The sequence below is a fragment of the Ascaphus truei genome, chromosome 16 (assembly GCF_040206685.1).
Source record: "Ascaphus truei isolate aAscTru1 chromosome 16, aAscTru1.hap1, whole genome shotgun sequence".
Lineage (NCBI taxonomy): Eukaryota > Metazoa > Chordata > Amphibia > Anura > Ascaphidae > Ascaphus > Ascaphus truei.
Genome location: NC_134498.1, coordinates 16,394,124 through 16,407,699, shown reverse-complemented (window position 1 = coordinate 16,407,699; position 13,576 = coordinate 16,394,124). Strand labels below are relative to the sequence as shown.

At 43.2% G+C, this 13,576-nt stretch overlaps 1 protein-coding gene across 5 annotated transcripts in view; it reads right to left on the bottom strand.

The window, feature by feature from the left end:
- Nucleotides 1-13,576, bottom strand: part of DIAPH2 (diaphanous related formin 2) — a 1,317,111-nt gene that overhangs the window by 1,302,730 nt on the left and 805 nt on the right. The gene's annotated exons all lie outside the window — the stretch shown is intronic.

The following is a 13,576-nucleotide window of genomic DNA, read 5'->3' as shown; positions in this document are numbered from 1 at the left end:
TCATGTTTCATGTCAAAATATGCAAACATGTTAACAATTCCTGAAATGAATACTACTGTTAAAATGGTAGAAAAATATATATACAGTATATAGCGGTGACATTGGATGTATGCTTAACGCCAATGGTGCCAAGACAATGTTTTAACGCCCTCACTGTTAAAGGGTTCAGTACGTTAAATGTTACAGAATAGTGCATTGCCGTCCAAGCTGGAAGTGCAGGGGTTAAAGTCAAAGGAGGTTCTTCCTGAAACTGCAATATTACCGATCAGGGCACTATCACACAGTAACTCCCATTAATGTCAATGGCAGTGTCTGTGCAATAACGTACCGATCAGCACTATCGTAGTTTCAGGAATAATCCCAATAGACTGTTCCCGAGAGCAAGGTGGTAAAATAAGCATTTAATTTCTCATACAGAAGATTAATTAACAAAATGAATCAATAATGAGCAGGACTACACATTTCAACCCTTTAAAAACATACTTTATGAGGAAATCAGCATCCAAACCACAGAAGATACCCCAGTCCTAACTACAGAACTATTGGCGATCTCTGCCAAGATAACTACTGCAACGAAACTCACCAAAAAAAACAGATCAAAACACATACTTCGGGGTAGGGATTAACTAATAATTATTAGACGTCGGAATATTTTTTTTTTTTAACCAAAGTTTGTCAGAAGAAGAAGTGTATTAGTTACAAGTTATATTTTCTCTAATAGGAATGCTTTTGGGATCAGTAGAATTGTATGGAGATACTCATCATCATGATACATTATATGTTCCAAAGAAAGGGATAAACATTCTGTCAAACTTTAAGTTTCAAGTATGATACCAAGAGGCAAACTTACCATGATGAAATGTGGAGACGGTAGCTCCCTAAGCTTTGTGATCCAAGAGTGATCTGCTGTATGATCAAGATACGTAAATATGCTTTATCACTGACAAAAACCCGCAGAGAGAAATTCTCTGAAGAGTTCCTTTTCTTCTGTACCCAACACAAAATTAAAAAGGCCCCAAGGACCACACCACCTGATTGTGTAATTTCTCTTACAAATACACGTTATTTACTGCATGATGAACCCCTTCCAATGTAGTATGTAAAGTTAATCTTATTGTTTTGATTCAGTGCATCAGAAAAGAGGGTTTAGTTATTCTGGTCAAAAAATGATATACCTTCAGCCTGCCTATAGCAGGTACTAATTAATATTCCTGCTGGCAACATCTTCACCAGTAACACAGTGATTAGGGGAAATGTTGTTCTAATGTTCAACATTCTACTTAATGACAGTATCAGCTCTGGTCATATCACTGGTAGAGATGCACTAAACGTTAGTATGAGGTCGTGCACCATACAAAATGTGCAATTTTTGAGGTGCCAAAAAAGCCGTGATTGGGTCCGAGTTCACAAGCGATTCACCGAGCATTAAATCAGCGTGCATCACAACTTAACTCCTCTTAATATGCACATTTGCACAATACACACACACACACACACACACACACACACACACACACACACACACACACACACACACACACACCGTTTCATATTTGGAAGCTTATTACGTTGGCAACATTACAAGCTCTTTGAGGCTTTCGCCAAGAATCACATTTGGGGGGAGGAAATGCTTACACTGTTGTGAATTAGTTTTGGACAGCTTCACGTATCAATAATTATTGGAACTCAGATTGAGATAAACAGGGGGAAATATCATCTGAGTCTGTAAGTCTTTATAACATATTGTATTGATCCATGTGAGCATTCTATGTGAGCCAGCCATGAACAGGTGTTTTCCTCACATTGTCTTATAAAAGATGTGACAACCTGTAATTACAATTACCTGGCTGTATATAATTAACCAAACCGCATCCTACAAAATACAGGCTTACAACAAAGCCCTCTTAGAGGAGCTCAAAATGTACTTTAAAAAAATGCTTCTTTATTTTCCAGCTGTTTCAATTTTAATGGTAAAAAAATCTCTTTAATGTAAAAAGTGTAATTTGTGAATCAGTGTGGGCCACATACAAGATGTAATTATCCCTAGTTTCATTTCCGAAACTGCATACCCAACCCTGCTATCCTACCCGCTCTATGGCTCTGTCGATCATCATAGAATAAACTGGTGTGCAGGAGACATGAAAGAAAGGCCCAGATTAAGAGGAGATTTCCATACAATATCCCATATTATCAATAGTACTGTAAGTGTAAGAACATACTGCACCGACACACTTTATTCGAGCAAATACCCGGTATGTACCTGGCAGATACCTGGAATGCGCCACTCCTCACCTCTGACAAGCCCCGTTGCATTTGCCTTCCCAGCCTGGGTTCATGCCTGGCTGATCTGTTAAATGATAATGATTAGGATTTAATAGGCTGCAATGCTTCGCGTGTCTACCAGATGGCATAAATTCATGAATTGTAATGCAGTATATATATATATACTGTGCAGTATTGCAGCCAGCGGGAATAAAATGCTTCAATCCCTGCTTGGAAAATAACTCAATGCACTCGGGCAGAAAACAGTCACAAACCTCAATACACCCGGGTATACCCGAATTCGTGGGACTAGCCAAGCTCGAATAAAGTGTGTCGCCAGTGTACAGTGGCGAGAGAAAAAGTTTGCGAACCCCAATAACAATTATGGAGATTCCATAGTTTTTCCATGATAACCTTCTTGAATCAAAATAATGTTTTTCTTTAATATCCTTTATGGTTTATATGACCCAGTTCCCTGTCTTTTTAAATAAAATGATGTATTAGACAAAAAATGCATAATTAAGAGTCAGAGAATGTGCAAAAGACAGAATGAGTAATTAAGAGTCAAGATATGTGCAAAAGTAAGTGAAACCCTGCTTGTATCAGGTAAATTAAAGAGAAAAATTAGAAATCAGGTGTTTAAATAATTAGGTAGATCTTGAGGGGTGAGTTTGGGAGACCCCACCCTATATAAAGATCAGAAACTTTGTGAGTTTACACATACAGATGTGTGTAAAATATCATGCCAAGATCAAAAGAAATCTCTGAGAATCTCAGAAAAGCAGTTATTGATGCTCATCAGTCTTGAAAGGGTTGCTAAACCATTTCTAAGGATTTGGGGCTCTACCAATCCACTGTCAGACAGATAGTCTACAAATGGAAAAAGATTAAGACAACAGTCACTCTACCTACTGTAGGAGCGGACGTCTTAACAAAATCTCCCCAAGAACAAACCGGCACCTCATTCAGGAAGTGACAAAGAACCCCAGAGCAATATCCAAGGATCTGCAGGCCGCTCTCGCCCCGGCTAATGTGAGTGTTCATGACTCAACTATCAGAAAAACACTGTACAAAAATGGTGTTCATGGAAGGATGGCCAGGAGAAAACCACTGCTCTCTAAAAAGAACATTGCTACCCGTCTGAAGTTCGCCAAAGAGCATATCAATGATCCACAACACTTCCAATGTTCTCTGGAGAGACGTGTCAAAGGTATAACTTTTTGGCCTCAATGAGAAAAATTATGTTTGGTGAAAACCAAACAATGTGTTTGAACAGAAGAACCTCATCCCAACTGTCAAGCATGGTGGTGGAAGTGTGATGGCTTGTCATCATTGACACAATGTATGTAGTATATATGTTTATCTTTATTTATATTGCACCAAAAGTGTACTCAGCGCTTTACAAAGAATAGAGAACAGGGAATTAGAATAATACAATAAGCGCAGCAAAGTCAGACAATTGAAAGGAAATTCCTGCTCCGAAGAGCTTACAATTTAAGTGGTATGATGGGAGACTTACAGAGACAGCAGATGAGGGAATAAGTGCTGTAGATGGCAGTGCATGGATACATTTGGTGGTAGGAGTGACTGTGGGTGTGGGACAGTAGCCATGAGGGCAGGCTATTTGGATGGTTGATTTGTGGGGCGAGTTTTAAGTTTATTCAGTATTAAATCAAGAAGATTAACACAATTTGCAGGGGAAGAGATGGCAGGGAGATGTGGGTATGTACAGTATGTATTTATGCTTTTATTTATATCGCGTCATTAATGTACATAGCGCTTCACAGTAGTAATACACGTGACAAGCATATAAATAACAGATAATACAAATAACAGATCATGGGAATAAGTGCTTCAGACATCAAAATTAACATTTAGAAGAGGAGTCCCTGGGAAGAGCTTACAATCTAATTGGTAGCTAGAAACTATTTCTGAATATCGATGCTCAGTGAATCAGGGACACATGTATTGTAATCAAATCCTTGGTAATAAACATACTGTGAAAACGGACAAACTCTGATAATTATCCAGTGAGATTCATAGACCAAGTGCATAGAATGCTCCTAATAGGGGTTCAAAAAGTTCATGTGATGATGGTAGACAATAGGTAAATGTATATAGTTGTCAAAGTATATCACTAGAACACTCACCCTGGAGCAGCACTGATATGAAGGTCGCAATGTCCTTATCTTGATGAAGGAGAGGGAGAATACTCACATAATAGACAGTTCATCCTTGGCGGTGTGCATCACACCAGTCAAATAGCCAGAAGAGTAATCCAAAGGATCACAGCGGAGCACAACTAAGAAGAAAATGGGGGCTAGACACCAGCGATAAAGTTAAAAATAATCTTTAATCCATGGTATACGAGGACACGCAGTCACGCACTCTGACGCGTTTCGGGCAGAACGCCCTTTGTCAAAGATAGTAAAGTCAAACCGCGCTCTTGCTTCCTAACCGGATCTTGGGATAGATCAACTCTTCCCTCTTGCATCTGATGCGGTGTGAAGGTACCCCTCCTCCACAGGTCCCGTCGCAGGATGACTCCAAATGCCGGGCAGCAGCAGAAAATGGAACACAAAAGCGCACCAAGGGTCAAGATTTAATTAAAACAATTGAATAATAACAATAAAAACTTACATAGTGGGGTAAGTATGTCCAGTAGAACAGGGCAGAGGAAAGCAGTCCTGGTGGTGTCCTGGGCACAGGGAGATGGTGCTGAGGCTTACAAGGTAAACCCGCGCGCTGGGGCTGCCTGGCTCGGCACTACGTTGCTCTTCCTTCCGGGTTGCAGCTCTTGCAGGACCCGTAGGACCCTTAGATGGTGGCCCGCCTCAAATGCCGGTTCCCAAAGAATATTACTCCGGCGTACCGAAGAGTCTCTAGATGTTTGTGGGACTGCTGAGGCTTGGTACACTAGTGGACTGGTTGGACTGGTTCAACAGGCGAAGCACAACTCCGTGTGAAACGCGTTGCGAAAGCCCTACAGCGTTATTGGGAACCAGTCCACTAGTGTACCAAGCCTCAGCAGTCCCACAAACATCTAGAGACTCTTCGGTACGCCGGAGTAATTTTCTTTGGGAACTGGCATTTGAGGCGGGCCACCATCTAAGGGTCCTACGGGTCCTGCAAGAGCTGCAACCCGGAAGGAAGAGCAACGTGGTGCCGAGCCAGGCAGCCCCAGCGCGCGGGTCTACCTTGTAAGCCTCAGCACCATCTCCCTGTGCCCAGGACACCACCAGGACTGCTTTCCTCTGCCCTGTTCTACTGGACATACTTACCCCACTATGTAAGTTTTTATTGTTATTATTCAATTGTTTTAATTAAATCTTGACCCTTGGTGCGCTTTTGTGTTCCATTTTCTCCCTTTGTCAAAGAGTATGCTCGCGTCTGATGATGCTCGCCGAGTTATAGAGGATCCCCCGCCCCCAACAGCGAGTGAGCGCGATGGAATGGCGCGAAAACTCCCGCATACAAATCTGATTGGCCAAGCCAGTAAACCAACCAGCACCTGCCATCAGACGCACCCACCGCAAGTGCGTCGGATCCCAGACAACAGAGCAGGAGACATTATACTATGTAAACATCACAAATATAATACATATCACAACAAACATAAGGCTAGCAATCTAGCAACAAACTGATTAAAGCAACGAACTAACCTAGTACGAGGGAGCATGATACGAAGTGAACGGTCTCCATCCACACTAGCATTCTGAGTCTGAGAAATTACTTCTGACAACAATAAGTGAATACTAGTAGTTAGAGTAATCAATAGGGCATATGTGACAAATATATCTGAATACAGAAAAAGAGAGGCATGTTATAATGGAATATGTACAAAATATGCAAATATTCTAGCTAATATCCCACATCATAGAGGATGAATCAATATACAAATCAACTCGACCTTAATGCATATATATCATGATAATGCACCCATCTATCAAAAATTAGAATAATAAAAAATAAAAAATAAACATAAATGGAATAACTAAATCATTGATATACAATCGAGTGTTGTATGAATGGTCCATTCGTAATCCACACGAGAAACATTGGTCATGATGAAAAAAATAGGATGATTGAAACGAAATTCCAAATAATTAGATAGCCTAAATGTAACAGAAAAAAGGGGGTTAATCACACATGATAGTTTAAAGTCTAAATTAACTTTGTGAAGAAATAATAATATCCCGAAACGCGTCAGAGTGCGTGACTGCGTGTCCTCGTATACAATGGATTAAAGATTATTTTAAAATTTATTGCTGGTGTCTAGCCCCCATTTTCTTCTTAGTTGTGCTCCGATGTGATCCTTTGGATTACTCTTCTGGCTAATTGGTAGGTAGGAAGGACGTACAGAGACAGTAGGAGGGCGTTCTGGTAAGTGCGTCTGCAAGGGACCAAGCTTTATGTATCAGGTGTATACAATTAGCCGCGGAGCTACTCATATGTTTCTTTAAGCAGTTGTGTTTTAAGGTGGGTCTTAAAGGTGGATAGAGAGGGTGCTAGTTGGGTGTTGAGTGGAAGGGCATTCCAGAGGTGTGGGGCAGTCAGTGAGAAAGGTTTAAGGTGGGAAGGGCTTTAGATACAAAGGGGTAGAAAGAAGACATCCTTGAGCGGAAAGCAGGTCAGGATGGTGTATAGCGAGAAATTAGGGCTGAGATGTAAGGAGGGGCAGCAGAGTGTAAAGCTTTAAAAGTGAGGGTGAGTGCAGGTGGGTTTGTCATGGTTCAGGTCAGTTCCCAGGCAGAAGGACAGAGTAGATAGAGAATGTGAATAGATTTGTTGGGAGAGAGGTAGTATATAAATAATGATGCAGTGTATGGGCACATGCATAAGTGGAGGGGAGAAGAGATGAAGAAATGTGGATAGGAGGGGAGTGGGGAAGTTGGAGAGAACAGAAACGTTTACAAAGGAGTGAGGAACCAGTAAACAGAAAAAGAAATAGGGAGGGCATAGTGAGATGCAGGAGGAGAGACAAAGACAGAGACAGAGAGAGAGAGACAGTGACAGAGAGACAGAGACAGAGAGACAGACAGAGAGACAGATAAAGAGACAGACAGAGACAGAGACAGAGAGAGAGAGACAATGTAGCCCTGTTTGAGGCTTTGGATTAGAGTTTGCCCCTTCAGGGCCCCTTGGCCCGGAGTGGAGGTCCAGGGTACATTCTGAGGGTGAAGCCCTAATAACTGCCTGTCCCACTGTGTGAGCTGTGTATGCTGACCATCTGCAGTGTATGAATGAAGTGATCCTGTTCAAAGATATCTTCCTGCCTGAGACTACAATCTATCAGGGGGAGGGGAAAGAAGTTCTCCTGCAGGGATTGTCCCCACATCCCTGGGGCCTGCAAGAGATGAGGCGCTGTCACCGTGAGAAAGAATCAGATCCTACCTCTGAAGCCTGTTCTGTTCTCCCCTACAACGGCAGGAGACTCAGAGCTACTGTAGACCAGCAGGTATGCACCCCACCACACCATATAGTAGTGAAATCTCCCAGAGGGTGGAGGAAACACCGCTATACATATAATGAAGAGCAGTATAACACACCACTAACAGTGCATTAACATCCTTGCTTCTGCAAATGTGCGCATCCCTGCTCCTCCCCTCAGTGAGCAATCAATCTGGGAACCCGCGACAGCACTGAGAATAAGTAAAACAAATTATATATATATATATATATATATATATATATATATATATATATATATATATATATATATATATATATATATATATATATATATATATATATATATATTCACCGCGCTTCTCTGTGTAAGGAGCATGCTGCTGGTGAAAAGATTGGCCATACATATGTGAAAAAGCAGAAAGTGAATCCCTGCGCTTCTCCCATTGGCCTAACAATAAACAGGGGTATAAATATACATAGTGAAATCTAAGTCTGTAAGACAATGGAGACTTTTGGTTACATCCTTTGATCAAATAGTGACATGCCTGCTAACCACACCAAGGTAAGTCTCAATAGCAGGTCCCTATGCTACAACTGTTTTTTCAGTGCTGAGAATAAAGCTGCAATTCGATTGGTTACTAGTGTAGCTATACGTTAAGAGATATTTAGTGTACTGCTGGGAATGATACATGTCATGTTACTGGATACTCGGTTTCAGTGAAGCGATGGGAATGAACTCTACAATTTGAACAGTGACTCGCTGTGCATTAGCCTTATACAGTGTATTGCCAGAAATGAATGCTATGGGAAGGCTAAGTGGGCCGTGGGATCCCTTAATGCATTCAGCATTATAACGCTACAATTTCACTAGCTATATAGTATGAGCCTATGGTGCATAGCTGGGGATAAGAGCTGTAATTTAACGGGTTACTAGCTGCGCGTTACAAGCGCACAGTGTGTTACATGGAGAAATATTGCAATTTCATCGCTTAGTACCTCAATCCGCTACACGTGGCCCATTACGACATCCCACGGAGTAGCAAGATTGGGAAGTAAATTATAAACTGGTGGATTAACTCTTTCTATACAAGAGGGGCCAGGAACACACGCCTTTGCATTTGGTTGCAAAGCCATTGGGGTTAAATCTATAGGTTTGTATTATGTTGCAATGATTTGAACAAGAAGTGACAATGGACCATTTCATAAATACACCAATACATACTGTTGAGGTAGGAATAAATGTACATGACTATACAAGATACCAGGGACCATATTTCTACACCGTCAGACTGTCTAGGCAACTGCAGTCCTCAAGAGCCACCAACAGGTCAGGTTTTCAGGATATCCCTGCTTCAGTCTGCTATGGCCCTACCCTGGCTATGCCTATGTACTGTATAGGCCCAATATATCAGAGTCTAACCAATAGTAAAGTCTAAAAGAGACACTTCATTCATGTTTTAGGGATGAACAATGGTGTCAGAAACTGTATTTATTGTCAGGAGAACATGATGATATTTGGGGTCTTGTGGGTCAGTGCACTAAGAAGCTCCACATAGCTTTACATTGTAATATGTCAATTCAGGGGTGGCCAACTGCAGTCCTCAAGGGCCACCAAAAAGGCAGGTTTTTCAGGATATCTCTGCTTCAGCACAGGTGGCTCAATCTGATCCACCTGTGCTGAAGCAGGAATCCACTGATTGAATCGGGGATAAAGCCAGGGATGAAATTAAGTAGGGATTTAAGCCACCTGTGCTGAAGCAGGGATAGCCTGAAAGCCTGACCTGTTGGTGGCCTTTGAGGACTGGAGTTGCCAACCTCTCGTCTATCCTGTAAGGCACCTTACAGCCCATCCAAGTCAATGGCCCGTGTTTACTAAGCGGAGGTACTCCATAAAAAAAAACACACCTTCCGGTCTGGATGACATCTTTAGCCTATTCACTTGAGTGGGCCCTAAGGAGCCACGATGACAGCAGTCTTATGGAGTAGCATTGCTTAGCAGATATGGTCCTGTACATGTAAATACAGTTTTCTATGCAACGCAGAGCAAACAGTTTTCACCATTTCGTGCGTGCAGCAAATGCATGGAAATTGTCACTTGAATGTATTTGATATCTCACGAGAAGGAGGTTGATGTCGCCTTATACCTAGGGCGGCCAGGTGTCCGGTATTGAACTGGACTGTCCTGTATTTGGATACTCTGTCCAATAAAAAATGAGAGGTACTCTAATACTGGACATGTGTCCGGTATTTTCCTCCCTGGACATAGTGACCTGACGCACCTTTCACCATTGAGTCCAGTATTTTTGGAGAAGCCACCTGGCACCCCTACTTATACCTGGCAGATCTCAATAAATAAAAAACAGAAAAGCTGCACAGTTACCCGACACACAACATTGATAGATTACATTATAAATGTCGTCGTACCCCCCGAGCAACTCCGCCCTGAACTGCTCTGAAAACTACTGTATTCCCCCGCATCACTCAGTGACGGAAGCGGAGCTAAACTGAAGCGAAAACTAGAGACGGGCGATTTGTTTTAGCGGATTTGGAAGCTGCAGTGTCAGATTCTTACTTTAGAGAGCAATCCGAAATCCGCGACCGTATCCTTAAACATCCAAACATCCATGTGCAGGGGATCTCCCTCTCGCTCCGAGGATTAAGCCGCGTGTGGATTTTGAACAATCCAGCCACGGATTCTGGAGTGTGCGGATCAGTTTATTAAAAATCCGTCCGGATTGTATCCAATGGCGGATTTGGATTGATCCACACAGATTTTTTAAATGCCCAATCCGCAGACGGATTGGGTCTACAAAATTCGGGAAATTACAGGAAACTAATTTGGAGTTGTTCGACCATGTCCAGCAAAAACCACTTTGACAGATTAACACAAATGGGAACAAATGAATCTAGCGTCAATTTGATGGATATTGCCCTGCGTGTTAAATTGACCCTTTGAGTGCCAGTGGGGGTGTGGCACCAGATTGCCCCAGCCCCTCCGATACGTCGCCATCATGTGGTCACGCCTCGGGAACAATGACACGATTGTGATGTCACTGTTGACATGATTGTTAGAGGAGTAAAAATAGCTACTACAGCATGGGGGCCACGTCATAGCATGGAAGCTACGGCATGGGGGCCACGTCATGGCATGGAAGCTACGGCATGGGGGCCACGTCATGGCATGGAAGCTACGGCATGGGGGCCACGTCATAGCATGGAAGCTACGGCATGGGCACCCAAAGAGTTAAATATTATCCAACATTAAAGATGAACTTTTTTCCTATTAGATACATCTGCAACGCACTCTCTAGCACAAGGGAGCGCACACTTTTCCTGCTGCGCCCCGTCTAGCTTGCCCCAGTAAGGCGCCCCCCGCCCTCCCTACCTTACATCAGCGTCAAATGATGCTGCGGGGTCATGTGACGCCATGTCACGTGACCCACGGCGTCATTTGACACACACAACGTCACGTCACATGGCCCCGCGGCGTCATTTGATTCCGCGTTGCCATGGCGACGCGACACACTACCGGCTGAAACAAGTTAAGTGGAGTGTTGCAAGGACGTCACGCGATCCCCTGGCATTAAACATCACTGCGTAACGTCACTCGAAGCTTGCACTGCGGGCTGGAGGCATCTGGAGGCGTGGCGGAGGCGTCACGTGAGCGGTTTGCCCTCCTTGGCTTAACTGCTCACGTGACACGGCAAGAACAATTTAAATGTCTGTTGAAAATTTGCGCGCTTCTACGCGTCAGTCGCACGCTCAATGGGCAACATTCATTTGTTTTAACAGTGCGCTAAACGCTATAAATGAGGCCTTACACAGCTTTTCAGCACATCCTGGGTTAAGAAGTACAGAGTCAGTAACCTACTCGCAGACAGCTTTTAAACCATTTTGGTCTCATCAGTGTGAAGCTAAAAGTGGCTACAACCAGACACAAAATAACTTATGGTGAGTAAAAAAGTGGGAAAAACCCTCCACCGTACAGTGTACAGCAAATATCAAAATCCCTCCCTTGTAAGCACATTCACACCTATGAGACAGGTCTGCCGCCTGCCCTTCCCCATTATCTCTTAGCATACAGCGCTTCCACTGCAGCCCTGCCCTTCCCCATTATCTCTTAGCATACAATGTTTCCACTGCAGCCCTGCCCTTCCACATTATCTCTTAGCATACAACGCTCCCACTGCAACCTGCCTTCCCCCATTATCTCTTAGCATAAAGCGTTTCCACTGTGGCCCTGCCCTTCCCCATTATCTCTTAGCACACAATGGTTCCACAGCAGCCATGCCCCATTATCTCTTAGCATACAGCGCTTCCACTGCGACCCTGCCTTGCCCCATTATCCCTTAGCATATAATGGATCCACTGCAGACATGCCCTGCCCCATTATCTCTTAGCACAGGGGAGCGCAAACCCCCGGATCTCATGTCCCCCTACCTTGCATCCGCGTCAAATGACGCTGCGGGGTCATGTGACGTGTGTGATGTCACATGGCCCCGACGTCATTTGACGCTGTGTTGCCATGGCGACGTGTCACACAGCCGGCTGAATCCCGGTAAGTGGAGTGTTGCAGGGGCTTCACGTGATCCCCGGCATTTAATTAAATGCCTGGGGGAAGAGCACAGGGCCTCTGCAACCGCCCGCGCCCCCCCCCCCAGAAAAAATCCCGCCCCCTAATGCGGGGCGCGCCCCCCAGTTTGCACACCCGTCTTAGCATGCCATGCTTCCATTGCAGCCAGGGATTCTGGGTAATGACCTGCCCCTGCAGCCCTGCCCTTCCCCAGTACTTTCTCCAGTTCTCTGACACATTTAAAGAATTGCTGACACCTTCTTCAAAAGAAAGCATAAAGACGTAATCCGACGTGTCATGGGAACAAGCAATATAATATAAATGGCAAGTCGCACAGGGCTGAGGGGAGAACACAGCTATCCAGCAATGACTGCAGAGCTACAAAAGGCAGTTTATTATTCACAAAGGCATCAATCTTTAGAGCCCATACATTTAATGTGATATCAGTCTCCCAAAACACGTACCTATCAGACAAACACGGAGTGTATATATATTGAAAATATAAACAGAAAAAAAGAAATGTATGTGAAATTATATATAACAGTTGGCAATGCTGTAATCAAATATTATATATATATATATTAGTTAATATGTGGAGGCAGAACTCAGGCAACAGAAGAAAACCTTGCCTGGGTAAATTAGAATGAACAAGTCCTAATTAGAGTTGGCGGAACACTCACAGAAACTTTTGCTTGACCATCACTGAGGATATTACACGGCTGAGACCATGTGCTCGGTAATGGAGCGTGGTTCATCAGAGATGGGGAAGGATCGCGCGGAGACACTTCTTTACAAACTGAAAAGTTACAGGCTTCCAAAAACCAACTCCCCATCCCCAGATACGGCAGGATTCAGGGGGCATTTCATTGTGCTAAATAGCAACAGAAGTTTGAGTGGTGACTGACTGATAATCCTCAGGTCTTTGAAGTGGGAGAATCTGGTCTAATTTGGTCAAATCGCATTATGTCCTAGTGCTATCGGGTCCAAAATAAAAGACACAGTGTGTATATATATATATATATATATATATATATATATATATATATATATATATATATATATATATATACATATACACATATCTATTGAAAGGGTTAAGTTATCACATGAAAATACTGATTTAGAAACATTATTTTCTAACAAGCTTAGACAATCTAATCCACCATAAATAACCTGAGAGCCACAACATGTGCATGTGTGACACTAATTTGGCAGTCTATGGCCAAATCAGCAGTAAGAGGTGTGAACAGCACAGCACCGAGCGCACACACAGGTGTCTCCTCCAGCCTAGCAGGAGTATTGTTTGCAAAGCCTATGAACAGCAAGCCT